The 13,388-nt window shown below is 39.9% G+C and overlaps 1 pseudogene; it reads left to right on the top strand.

The window, feature by feature from the left end:
• The first annotated feature begins 13,091 nt into the window (after nucleotides 1–13,091).
• The window catches only part of LOC115491031 (chondroitin sulfate proteoglycan 4-like), a 31,439-nt pseudogene continuing 31,142 nt past the window's right edge, over nucleotides 13,092–13,388 (top strand).

Genomic DNA, 13,388 nt, shown 5'->3' with positions numbered 1-13,388 from the left:
AAGCAATGAGAGGAAAGACCTTTCTGTGACCAAGTCTGAGTGGCTGTACATTATTCTGTTCACCTCTGTTTCTGAAAGATGGTTTCAAACCAGCAAACGAGGAGGAGAAGGCTGAAAACAACAGTGAGGATATTGAGAGCTTAATTTGCAAGAAGAGGATAGATAGACAAGCAGGCTTGTTCAGCCAGGGCTGATGGGAAAAAGATTGCTAGCTACAAGTACATTGAGGAAAAATGTCAGAACATAGAGTTTGCTAACTGATTAAAAGTAATGTTGGCAACAGCCCATAAAGAACTTCAGCTGAAAAACAGTAGTTTCCAATCATATTCAGGGGCAGCTTTGCAAAAATTGCATTAGGTAAAGGACAGGGATGAGTCCAAGCCATCTGAATGCTTTTAAGATAGAGTTCAATACATGAGTAACAGTGATTATTATATGATGTAATGTTTGCAGTAGCTGGAAGGTCCCATTTCATGATACAGGTGGTTCCTTCCATCCTATGTTATTATTCACCCACAGCCAATATTGTTCTGTAACCATGGCTAACACACACACAAAATAAAATAAAAAAAGAAAAAGAAAAAAAAAAAAGGCAAGATCACATTACTCCTAATGTAAGTGCTTTAGTAAGAACAAAACAGTCAAAATCGTGAAGGCTGTGCAAATAGCCAGCATGAGCCAGAGGTTGTTGAGGTTGTTTAGCCAGTGCAGCAGCATCTATGTAAGATTGCAAGACAAGAATCCATTCAGATATCAATAGAGGATATTGATTAAGACAAAGACATAGCTTTCTGCATAGCAATGGTATGAACTTTCTACAGCTTCAAATGAATAAGTAATCCAACAAGCAAAGTCATATAAAATACATTTGCAAATGCACTTTTTAATGAGAATCATGTGAGTATCAGAGCAGGAGGCACCACTCACTTACAGTGATGTTAAAGACAGCAGATGAAAAAGTACAAGATACTCCACCAGAACAATAACAGTGGCACTGCGGACAGTTCTCACTGATCCAAGATGAGTTATTTTTGTTGGAAGAATCCAAACCATTTGCACAGGGAATTGAGAAAAACAGATTGGTGTGGAGAAATATAAGTGGTTTTCCTAAAGAAAATGTGTCTAACCAAAGGAGACTGGGTACAAACAACACTCATGAAGGTTCTGATAGGCAGAAGTGGCATAAAAATCTGCCAAAGCCAAAAAGTATTAGTGAACTGCACAATCAGCATAGCAAAAAAAGCCCCCAAACTCAAAACTGTAGGAAAGTGGGTTTTTTTTCTATTTAACTACTTTTACTAGCATTCTGGCATAATTGCTTGTAGTTGTAATTGAGCTACTTCACTCTCTGATCCCTATACAGCCTCTAACTCAGCCATTTAATGGAATGAGATTATATTTTTCACTAAAACCTAAGAATCTGAATTCTTCAAATATCTTAAGAAAGACCATACACAACTTCCCTGAAGTGAAGCCCTCTCCAGGGAGTTGCTTTATCTCTTTCAGTGTATTGAAGCTGGGGACATGAAAGCATTTTCTTTAGCAGTATCCCTTTGAGTTCCTCTGCCTCCTTTGACCTGTACAAAAGCTGCATTCTAGTCTCCTCCCTGTGCAAAGATAACTTGCATAGTTTTGCTGTAGCTGCTATTTTTTCTTTGCTGGACTTTTGGCTGTTGATTTGCTTTGGCAGATAGGAGTGAAGGTCTGTTTCGAGACTCCCAGTTCTGAAAGACTATCTCTGAGGAAAGACTATCACTTTTGGAGTTGGATGTTTTAAATAGGTACCAAAGCAAGAAATGACCTGAGACTTTTGTCCAGATTTTCAGAAGAGAGGACACTAAACTGCAACACTTAACACTGAACTTGGGGCAAAGGAAGGTTCCTTTTAAGGCCAATGTGAAAATTCAGACTATTTTATATATGTAAATCAGTAAGTACCTGGGATAAAGAACCACATTTTCCACATAGTGAAGCAGAACAAGCAAGCAAAAATAATACAAGATAAGACTTTTGCATGGGTTCCGCTTCCTTAGTTTGTTTTAAAAATAATAGATTAATTTCAATAATACTTAATAGGCAATCTACTATACTATTTATTATATTCTGTAAATTAAGTAAATGTGTTGCTAGAAAACAACAACAGTTTGAGCTGGAACTAGGAGAAATCTCAGGGTGAGTGTCCTGTGTTTGCTAGCATTTACCCTACAGGGAATAAGGGAGACCCTATGCCATGGCATCATAATATACACTAATGCTTTTTTCTCTTCTAAAACTCTATTGCTTTAGCAGCCTTTATTAACGCAACTGAGCAGCCATGACAATTCAAGCATGAATGGGAGGACAGCAAGTGAGGACAGCAGATCCTCCACTGCACAGCCTGAAGATGTACACAGCTGCAAACTGATGTAATTGAGGCTTACCACCCACAGAGGAAAAAAGGAGTATGAGCACACCTTTGCCTCATGAATACTTTAAGAGAGAAAAGTCTGCTATATGGCCTGCTTACATGGCTGTGATTTTTCTCTTGCCCTGGTAACACTACTACAGTGGGTATCTCCATTGGGCTGGTGTCTTAATAGCTTGATCCCAAAGGCACACTACTGCCATGCAGATAAAGGGTACCACTACCCACCAGAGACATTCCTCCAATTTCTTCTCTGGGTTCGCCAAACCTCTTCATCCCAGTAACAGCTGCAGCCTCCTGAATTGACTGCTGTGTTGAGTTTCTCAGACTATGCCATTGTAGCAGAAAAAGATAATTTTGTTTTCCTGGATGATATATGCCCGAGTCAATCTCAGAGCTCCCCAATATTGGTCACTCAACATCAGGAGAGGAGGAAGAGGTGGGCACTCATTCTGTTAGATCCTGGAGGGGATGAGAATGTGGTGAATACCTGAAGCAGGCTAAGAGGTATTGGTTTGAGGCATGGCGAAGAAAGAAAGCATTTTGATCCTTAGTGAATGCCTGCGTCTTCCTCCCACTTAATTTAGAGCATAGAGCTTTGCCTTGCTTTAAGCTTACAATTTAGGATCTGCCACATCACAATAAATATTCCCAGTCCCAGTGGCATAGGAAAAACTATAATTGTGAGCTTCTGAGGACTTCCAGTCTTGCATGCATATGAATTTCTCTTTCAGATTCCTACAGTTTTCAAAATTATTAATGTGGTTTAGGAACATGCATGAACCAGAATAGCACAGTGACTTGTGGAATGTACCAAGGCACTTTTAGGAAACCTATTTTTATTGTAAATGTGATGCTGAGAGCTGACAAATTCCACTGACTTCAGTAAAAGTCTTTAGTCTAACCTGAAAACGTAGAGCCTATCAATTAAGTCTTCAGTTATGTATCATGAGAACAGCATAGCTTTGTAGAACAGGTCCCTTGTAATTTAAATTACCAGAAAAATAATGAGAGAGATAATTTTTGAATGATGACTCTAAATACATTTTTACTGGAAAAAAAAAAAAAACTTATTAAAAAAATGCCCTTTAAAAATTCACTTGTATTAATGAATCATTGCAAGCTTAGAATTTAGAAGTTAAATACTGTTTGATCCCATCTAAATTAACAGCTCCTTCATTTTTCCCAGAAGCTCTCTTTCAGCATTTTCATTTATAAGGTATTATTTACTTAAGGAGCTGTTACAAGAAAAAAGGACTCCCTCTAGTGTCTTTTCAGTCAACATCTTTGGGGATCTGTACGGACCACTGAAAGTTTGTGCTTGCTTTTGATGAGACAACAGAGCATACATAAACAACTACTTGTAAGAAGCTTTGGTCCACTACTCTGCACCTCCATTCAGGAAATCAAACTTCAGTATTTTCCACCTGACACAGTGTAGCCAGTGTTCAATCTTTCCCCTTATATTTATCCAGGCATATCTGCTAAGTGTTTGTTTCTTACCCACAACTGCAATTTCAGCATAATTTAACCAAACTCAAAGAAATAGGATGGAAGTTGCTTCAAAATATGTTGAGACCTTTTGTGGGGGATTTTTGTTTGTTTGTTCTTGGTTTTGTATTTTTTCCCCCTTGTCTGAAAGCCTGTAGGAACCCTAAGAAAATCTTGTCTTCGGCAGCAATTTGCAAAGAGTATTATTAAATGAAAATTAAATGGGAACTAACCTTTAAAGTGGTTTCCAGTACCACAAGAAAATCTTGTCTTCTCAGTGGAACCTTTTTCCAACCAAATAAAATAAAAATAAACTGTTATACTGATAGGTTGTCAGATGCAAACAAGCAGATTTCCATCATTATTAGGAAAGAATCTGTCAACTAGTTGCATGTTTTTACACATTTGCACAGAACTGTTCAGCAGTGAGATCAACTACTGGATATGCAGCTGGCATACAGGAACCATTCCATCACTAAAATTTTTTGTAGGCAACAAATCCTGCTGTGCTTTTAGGACATAATAAATCCTTGAATAATAGATGCTAAATATTATAAAAAAGAAAAAAATTACACCCCCCCCCCAAAATCACAGACATATGGGAAAAGCAGAAATAAAAAAGGAAGTAGATTGACAATGATGCTTAACAATGATGAAACCTATGTTCCACTAAAAGCAAGTAGGACCCATAGTTGGAAAATCCTAAATTACTTAAGAAAATGTGCCTTAAAGCTATAGGCATGTAGGCATTACTCAAGATATGGCCTTTATCTTTTCAGAAGTCTCAATGTTTGTTTTAAATGCCTATAAAGATTTCTGAATCACAGCACCACAGAACACTTGAGGTGGGAAGGTACCTCTGTGCTGAGGAATTTTTGCAGGACAAAGGACACATTCAGCAGATGCACAATCCAGCCCTCTGATAACAAAGGAACCAGTTCAAGGACCAAGGACAGTGAATCCTTGAGGACAGAAGAAGAGTCAGTGAGAATCAGCAAGTTGTCAGCAAAGTTCAAGAAAGTGGAAAAAAGAGGATTAAGGGTGGGCCAGACAACCACAGCAATACGTGAGTAGAATTAGGTGATCCAATTAGCATTTAGTCTTAGATGTGTGGACAGTTAGGACTGGTCAATCATGTATTAGCCAGAGGGATGTGGAAATTAGACTATATTATGAATATAGATTTCTGTAAAATAAAGTTGGCTTCACTTGATCACATTGATGATGGCGTGATGTCCCATTTCTGATTCTCCGCACTGCACCTCTCGAGACTGTCCAGACCAACACCTCTGTTCAAAGTAGGGCCACTGCCAGCTGGCTGCTCAGGTGTGAGCAACCAGCTGGCAGCTAAAGTTTTGAGTATGTATAAAGATGGAGACCCTGTCTGAGCTACCTGTTTTAGTGTTTTATCCCAAGCATGAGGAGGATTTTTTTGTATTTAAATGCAATTTCCTTTATTGCAATTTCATCTTAATTGTGCTTGAACTTTCCCTGGACACCTGTAATAAGTTCTACTCCGTCTTTTCACATTCTTCTATCACCTGTTCATAGACACTGATAGAATAATTTATTAGATTCACCTGAACCTCTCCTCTTCTCTGGGCTGAACAACCTCAGCTCTGTCAATCCCTTCAATTGGCCTCAGAGACAATTGCCTGTCTTTGGACAAAAGGCAAATTTTAAATGAGCATATAATTTTTTTTTTAATTTATTTAAGGAAAGTATTAGTTCAGTGATTCTTGCCATTACTCACTAGAGACTGATTGCATTTTTGTGACTGTACTGGTAGCTATAAAGTGAAATAGATTACCTAAAATAGTTGCATCATATTCCCAAATTTCATCCTATAGCACGAATCATGAGGTATTTTTAAAAATATGGCTTGTTCATATTTTTTCATGTTCACAAAGTTTTTGTAGCTCAGTATCCAGTGTGATACCTCTAGCGACACTGCTTATTTATTTTCTCTTCTCTGAACTCAGACCTCCAGTGGTGCTCTGGTCTAGCACAGACGTGCCCTCTGTTTGCACAGTGTCCTCCTGCATATGTCTCACCAGGTGTGCATGTGATACCAGGGCCTTCATGCTTCCTATCTTGCTGTCTTTGCATTTAGCCCCAAAACCCCTCTCATGTATGGGATACTCCTTTACCGACCTTGTGCCCCTCATTTGAGCACCTTGCTTCAGTATCTTTTGACTACTACTTCTCAAGGCCCACAGTGCAAGTGATGAGATACCCTTCTGAGGTATAATCCAATGACCTTCCCTGCAAACTTCTCTGCACAGGGTAGGGATAAGTTAAGTGAGACCTGTGTAACTCAGATGAATGATGCAAAGGCAAAGCTTTTCCCCAGGCTTCCTTGCTGCAGCACAGGGGTTTGTTGATGCACATCTGGAGACCTGCTTCTCCAGTATTAGTCATGCTATAAATTGTTATCCCACATTAGATCCTCTTTTTGACCTTCTTGTTCACATCTAAAATACACTTTTTGCAGTACCTTCTCCAGGTTTTCACAAATCTTCTTTGAGTGCCAGTCTGAAGTGAATAAAGTTTATCACGCCTCTGCCTCTGAGATCTTTAATAAAGTTTTTAAGTGATATTTAGGGGAAGATCCCTTTCCATGATTTCCATCTGGGTACAGATTCTCCCTGCTGTCACATACATTATTCTAAAACATTAAAGATAGCAAAGCCTACCAAAAATTTCTAAGGAAAACACTGACTAACTGTTGATAAACCTCAAGGGAAGAGAAGAATCAGACAGCTGACCCAGAAAATATATTCATGTCATCACAATTTTTTCTTTTTTTTCAGTCTTGGTATCTCAGTTACTTACTTTGCTTGCTAGTGTCATATTTCAGATCACAGATTCCAATCCTATGTGTAAGGGAGTAACAAGTTAAAAAAACAACCAACCTGTTGAGACACATTGCAGTGCACCCTGCTAGCTGATAAAATTGCAGAAAATTTTATGACTGCAAGGCGGTTCCTGGCACAGATACTTTATGTAACTCAAGGCACGTCTGCATATTTGAATTAAGTGTGGTAAAGGGTTATAAATGACTGGCTGAAATGTGCTCTTTAAAAACATTTTCTAAGCTGACACTTTGTGGTTTTAAGCATAGGACCACAGTGAGGAGGTGTGAACTGCATATTTTTTCTAATTTAGGACCTGTACTTGTTATAGTCAGACCTTATCACTATAACGAGCTTGGAGGACATTGCAGCCAGTTGGTGGTTAGCCGGTTCTGTCAGGAAACGGGATGAGAGGACATTGTCTTAAGGTATCCCAGGGGAAGTACAGGATGGACATTAGGAGGACTTTGTTCACAGAAAGGATGATTAGACACAGAATGAGGTGCCCAGAGAGATAGTGGAGTCACCTTCTCTTGAAGGTGTTGAAGGAAAGGCTAGATGGGGCCCTCAGTAGCATGGTAGAGCTGAAATGGTGGTGTTCAGTCATAGGTTGGCCTCCTTTTCTGTGATCATCTCAACTTCTGAAACCATTGTTTGGTCTACGTGTAATGTTTCTTCACTAAAGCAATGTCATGTGTTTATGGACAGCAAGCAAATACTCTGAGGGATGGAAATGCTCCAGTCAGGAAAGGGAAAGATTTCAGGCTCCTCAGAGCAGCCGCCCACTGCGATGGGCAGGCAATGGAGACAGAGTGTGCAGCGGGTGAACCACTGAACGCAGCTGTAACCCACATGCGGGCAAGTCCCACCCGAAGCACGCACTAACCCACAGCAGTGCAGAGCGCTGGAGACTGCGCGAAAGCACTCCCGCGTCTCTCGTCCCGGGCCGGCGCTCCTACCGAGGGGCTCGGCCGGCGCAGGGCTGAACTGCGAGGCGGGCGCGGAGGAGGGGAGGAGGGCGGAGGCCGTCCCGGGCAGCGGGCGGGGAGCACAGGCCGGGGCGGTGACGCTCCACGCCGCTTCTCAGGGCTGCGCCGCGGCCCCACGGCCGCCCGAGCTGGGGGAGCCCGGGCGGGCCGCGGTTGCGGCACGGCCGGCGCGGTCCGGCGCTGCTGGTGCTGCTGCTGGCCTGCGGCCGGCCGCTCTCGCAGGTAGGGCCGTGGCGAGGGCCGGAAGGCACCTGAGCCCGCGGGGAGGGGGCGGCCTGGCCGCGGCCCCGCGCCGGGACTGCTCGGAGCGCTGGAGTGACTTGCCGTTGTTCCCGCGAAAGCAGCAGCCCGACAGGGAGTGACCTGGCCCGATGGGGCCCCTTGCTCGGGGCAGTTGCCGCCGCAGCCCCTTGGCCGGAGCGGGGCGGGCGGCGCAGGCAGCGCAGAGGCGGTGGCACGGCGGGCATTTTGTGCGGGCGTGGTGCCCTCTTGCCTTAGAGCGAAGGCCAAGCTGGCCGCTCGGGTGTGACCCCGCCTTGTGCCTGCTTCCCCTGCTGCTGCAGAGACGCTGAGACTTGACATAGCTTGACTTCCTAATAAAAACGTGGATGCTTTGCAAGCGGCGTAGATGTAAACTTTTTCCCTCCACCTCATGTCATAATTTAGTATGTCATGAGGAAAAGTGCTGAGGTAGAAACGGGAATATTCCCTGCAATTCCTTCCCTGCTCCATACATGTGAACTAGTAGTCCTGATGATAAGTATCAGCCAGAAACTGCAGGTGTCTGGGGTTTAGCATACAACTTCAGCTGTCTTGTGCCTGGCTTTTCAAGACAGGCCAGTTACCACACCAGTAGTGAGGCATGTTAAGGTGCAGGTCTTGGGCAGTCATCAAAATCATTGAAACAGCCAAAAATTTAACCTGCAAATTCTTTTTCTTTAGATGTAACTTGAAGGACCTTGCAATTTAAGCTTAAAAGACTGGTAATAAAGTTAATTACTTATATGTATTTTAAAAACTATTGGATGAGCATACACCTGAAGAAGTGGTTTTTCATCCACCTTCTCCCATCTTCTATTCTTCACTGCAATCCCATGTGAGACAAGCCAATTGCTATAGCATTCTTTAGAAATGTCTAGTGGTCACTTTCTGTGGTTCTGTAGCATCTGTTTCACTAGCTGAGAAGACTGGTTAGAAATGAACTAATATTTAATAGTAACCTTAAAAAATAGCTTTTACTTCAGATGTTAATGAAGAGATTAAGGAAAGGATTAAATTCAGATACTGTAAATGAAATACACCAATCTTTACTTTCTGTAGAGAATTTCAGTGCATGGAGCTCTAAGTGATGTTTTCATCACTTAGACTGAAGTTTTGTGAGTGAAAACACTTCAGCCAGAGTGGATGGAGGAATTTTTTTATTCCTTATAGGGATGTCTCAGACATATCAATGATGTCAGAAGATCTGAGTGCCACTGAAATGGCAATCTCTAGTAATAGTAGCATTGTCTTAAATGACATGACAAAGGGTTTTGTGAATATTAAGTGTGATAGTGGTGTTAGGCCGACCAGTGCTTTATGGCTTGCTGTTAGTGTCCTGTGTCCCTGGCACTGTGGGCAGTGCAAGGCAGAGCCAGATAATACGTTTCCAAACCACCTGGTTGGGACTCTAGCCTGCTGCTTCTAGGTGTACCAACCTGTGGTGGCTCTGCTTGAGCTGCCTTCAAGCTGAGATTTGCTAGGCCATGTGGACTGACTTCACCACCAGGAGAGCTTGTTAAAATCCAGCTCTCTTAATTTACTCTAGGTGTTGTTTCAGCTATAACCTCACCCAGAGGTGAGGTTATAGTAAAAGGGAAGAAAACATTTGAAAGCTGGGAAGGGAAAAAAAAACCCACGAGCTTCTTATAGGCAGTGCACTGAAATTAGGTTTTAAGTGGCTTTCTTAACTCTTCAGTTTTCAGTGAGTTTCTATAAAAGAACCAGAAAATAACATCAGCACTGTTCACTTCACATTCAGTACTTTACCTACAGGACTGTCTTTCATCTGGAAGTCAGAATGCTTTGGTTTGGAAGGGACCTTTAAACATTGTTTCTGGTGTGTAAAGCATATGTAGATACAGCATGGGGATATTCTTGATTGTGTATGTTTTAGGTGAATGGAAGAGGCTTACATACTCTGGTAATGTTTGATTTACCCTTAAAATCTCACTCAATTTTACACTGAGAAAGTGGGAATCAACCCTGTGAATTCCCTTTTGAATAATCATTATATTTAGCCTTAAAGGGCATTCCCAATGAATCTGGCAGCTTCCTTTTCCACTTTCATTTTTCATCTGCTACCATCTTAGATAAGCTGACAAAAATGTAGGAATGTTTTTTCATTATGAAGTGTCCTATTTTGATTCTTTGGAGTTTTTATCGCCTCTCATTTTGATGCATTGTTTTTGCTATTTGTCCTTGTAATAAAGATTCATTAGCCCAACTTCTGTTTTTGAAATATCAGTACCATGTTTTGGAGAGTGTAAGATTTGTAAGCAAATATAATGTATTTGTAAGCAAATATTATGTATTGTGTGGTACTGGTGATGTTTTTCAATCTCAACAGAGGAATTTGATCTTATCTGTGATACAGCAAGTGTTGTGTAAAAAAAAAAAAAAAAAGAACATTAAAAATATGGTTCTGCTAGCTGTAAAAGAAATCATGCCAAGGCAGTATAGGTGGTTCAAAATATTGTTTACTTGTAGATCAGTGCCTACCTGCCCCCACCTTCAGTGACAGATTCTGACTCTGAATTCAGAATTTTATGGAAGGCAGAAGTTTTAACTTATGTTTCTTTTTTTTCTTTCCAGAAAATTAATACATAGTATGAATATATATAAAATATTATATATTATATATATATTTATATATATATATATATATATTCATATAAATATCAAACTGTTGCCCAGTGGTACTCTGCAAAATACTGACTTAACTGCTTCATTCTTAGTAATCCATAATGTCTCTGCTTAATTTCTTCCCTAAAAATTAAATTTATGAATTTAGCATAATATAAAAAATTGTAATTATTTAAGCTATTTCCTATCTTATTAGTTAGTCCTTGCTTATACTAGGGATTTGTCTCTGGTTCTTTTATACCAATACTTGCTTTAAAGAGGAGGTCTTTCTTTATTTACCCCACAGAAAAGCATTTTTAAGTACAACAAAGGCCATAGGTCCTCTCAATGTATAAATTTAATCTAAAACCTGCAAGGTGTGTTTGAGCTATTTGATGAAATCTTCTTTTGAACTAGAAGCAAACTGCTGGGGAAGAATTCCTTTTTGTTCCACTTGGAATAAATTTTTCTAGGCACAGTGGTGAATCTTTGGAAGAAATATATGTATTTCAGTGATATAAAGATCTTTCCTGTGTTTCTCTGGGAACTTAATATAACTTGATATTACATTGTTGTTGCCTGTGGGTTTTGCTGAAATCTTATTACTGGGAAAGCTACCTAGATTTCTTATATATCTTATAGCACATTTTTAGATACTATTATTGATTGTTATTTCATGAATGAGCTACTAAATTAGGTCTTTGATTTAGTACTCTGCACAGAATCCAGTTCAGAGTCAAAGTCACACTTTGTTGGAGTTGTCAGAGTGTATTAGGTTAAGCAAGGGGACAGCTGTTGTAGGAACTGGAACACTGAAACCTCAAAAGTCCTCTTCAGTAATGCTTGATTTTAAAATGAGAAAATTATTTCAGAATAAAGCTAAAAACTGCAAAATAAATATTTAACTGGTGGTGTTCTTACAAGCTGTATCCAAACACATCTGAAAGCATCATAAACTTTGGCAGATGGAATTTGAAAATAGACACTTCAGAGAAAAAAGAAAAGGTCAAGGATCAGCTTCAAGGAATCAAAACTTTTACTAAATCCTCCTTAAGTACATCAAGAACAAAAACCCTGCAGAGGGTCTGTTCAGCCAGTTGATTAAGTTACTAGTATAAAAGAAGCACTCAGAAAAGGCATGGCTACTGCAGAGATGCTAAACTAAATGGAATTTACTACTAGTTGGGAAGATTCCCAAACTGAAATTCCTTTTTTGGGGTGGTAGAAGGGGAGGAGAGGTGTTGACCTAAAAAAACTTGATGATGAAATAACTTGCTTGCTAAAGGTAATATCTGATCTCATGCTTAAACTCCCTTGTACCTGAAGCCTGGATGGTGGCAGATTTTATGTCAGTATTTAGAACAATAATTACCAGGGGATTGTAAGCCTGACATCCATAGCTCAAATTTGTAGGTACTGTAACAAAGGATAAAAGATGCACAACTGAGAAGTCGTCTATAAGATTTCTTTAAAGAGTTCTTTACAAATCCCTTGGAGTTTTCCTGATGAGGGTTGGCAAGGTGTCTAAGATTTGGAGTTTCAGAAGACTTCTTATAAAGTGTGCTGCCAAAGGCTTTTTAGCATTCATTGGAATGCAAGGCTTTCTATATTAAGCAATTGATTAAATAGGAGGTGTGGTATATGATTGATACATTTTTTTTAACGTGTCAGAGGGAAGTTACCAGCAGAATTTTGGTAGATTTGGTCTTAGGATCTGTGCTGTTCAAAATAGTAATAATGGGGATGGTAAAGAGAGTGAGCAGTCAAATGAAAACTCTTACTGGTGTTGCTGTTCCTCAGAGCAGAGAAGAGAGAAGACAATGAAGGAGGCTTGTTAAGATCTGAGTGACTGGCCAGCAGAATGGTGGGGTGGTTGGAGGTTGCATACTGGAAACAAGAGGGCAGTTATGCCTGGAAGACAGGGATGAAAACATCTGAAAATGACGCTAGTGGCAGGAGATTTGGTAGGTCTTTTCTGCAGAGATGACATAGATTGTCTGATGGAGATATAAGAGCATGTTGTAGATGAAAATGTTTCCAAAGAGAAACTAGGGGAATACTTCAGAGAGAAAATCAAATGGCAACTATGAAATAGATTGAGTGTGACAAAACCCAGTCTATTTCAGAGGAAAACACCTGAAACAAACAAACAAAAATGAAGGAGTATTTTAAATATTCAGTATAATTGCATGGTTCTTGCCATTCCAGTCATCACTGTTGGAGATAAGAAAGCTGGACTGTATTCATCCCTTACGCATTCTGGTATGGCCATTGGGCTCCTATTAAATTGCTTGGACTGGTGGATTTAATATCTGAAATTTATTTTCATTTGTATGTGAATAAGTATATAGAAAAGAATATAAATTATTTACATATATATAGGTATGAATAAGAAAGACAATTTTTTTTTGTACGTATGTGCGTATGTGATTGATTTTCCTATTTATTTCCCTTTATTTCTTCCAGTATCATTTTATGGTGGTAGCTTTGTGGAGCTGAACATGGCAGAAGCATCCTCTCAGACATCCTTACAGTTGCAGTTTTGAACAAGCAAGCCACAGGGACTACTTTTTCTTGCATCTGGGAAGACTGATTATTGTTTAATGGAGCTGCGCTCAGGATATGTACAGGTATGCTTTATAACTGTAGCTAAAAATATATATGTGTAGCCCGTATTTTTCAAAGTTTTCTTAAGGCTGTTGTCTATAACAAGATATCTAAACAAGTTGCTGTTTAGAGAAATTGAAAAGTTGCCTGGTATAATTG

This window comes from Taeniopygia guttata, chromosome Z, assembly GCF_048771995.1.
Source record: "Taeniopygia guttata chromosome Z, bTaeGut7.mat, whole genome shotgun sequence".
Classification (NCBI taxonomy): Eukaryota; Metazoa; Chordata; class Aves; order Passeriformes; family Estrildidae; genus Taeniopygia; species Taeniopygia guttata.
The sequence above is the reverse complement of the archived record's forward strand: the minus strand, read 5'-3'. Positions and strand labels throughout refer to the sequence as shown.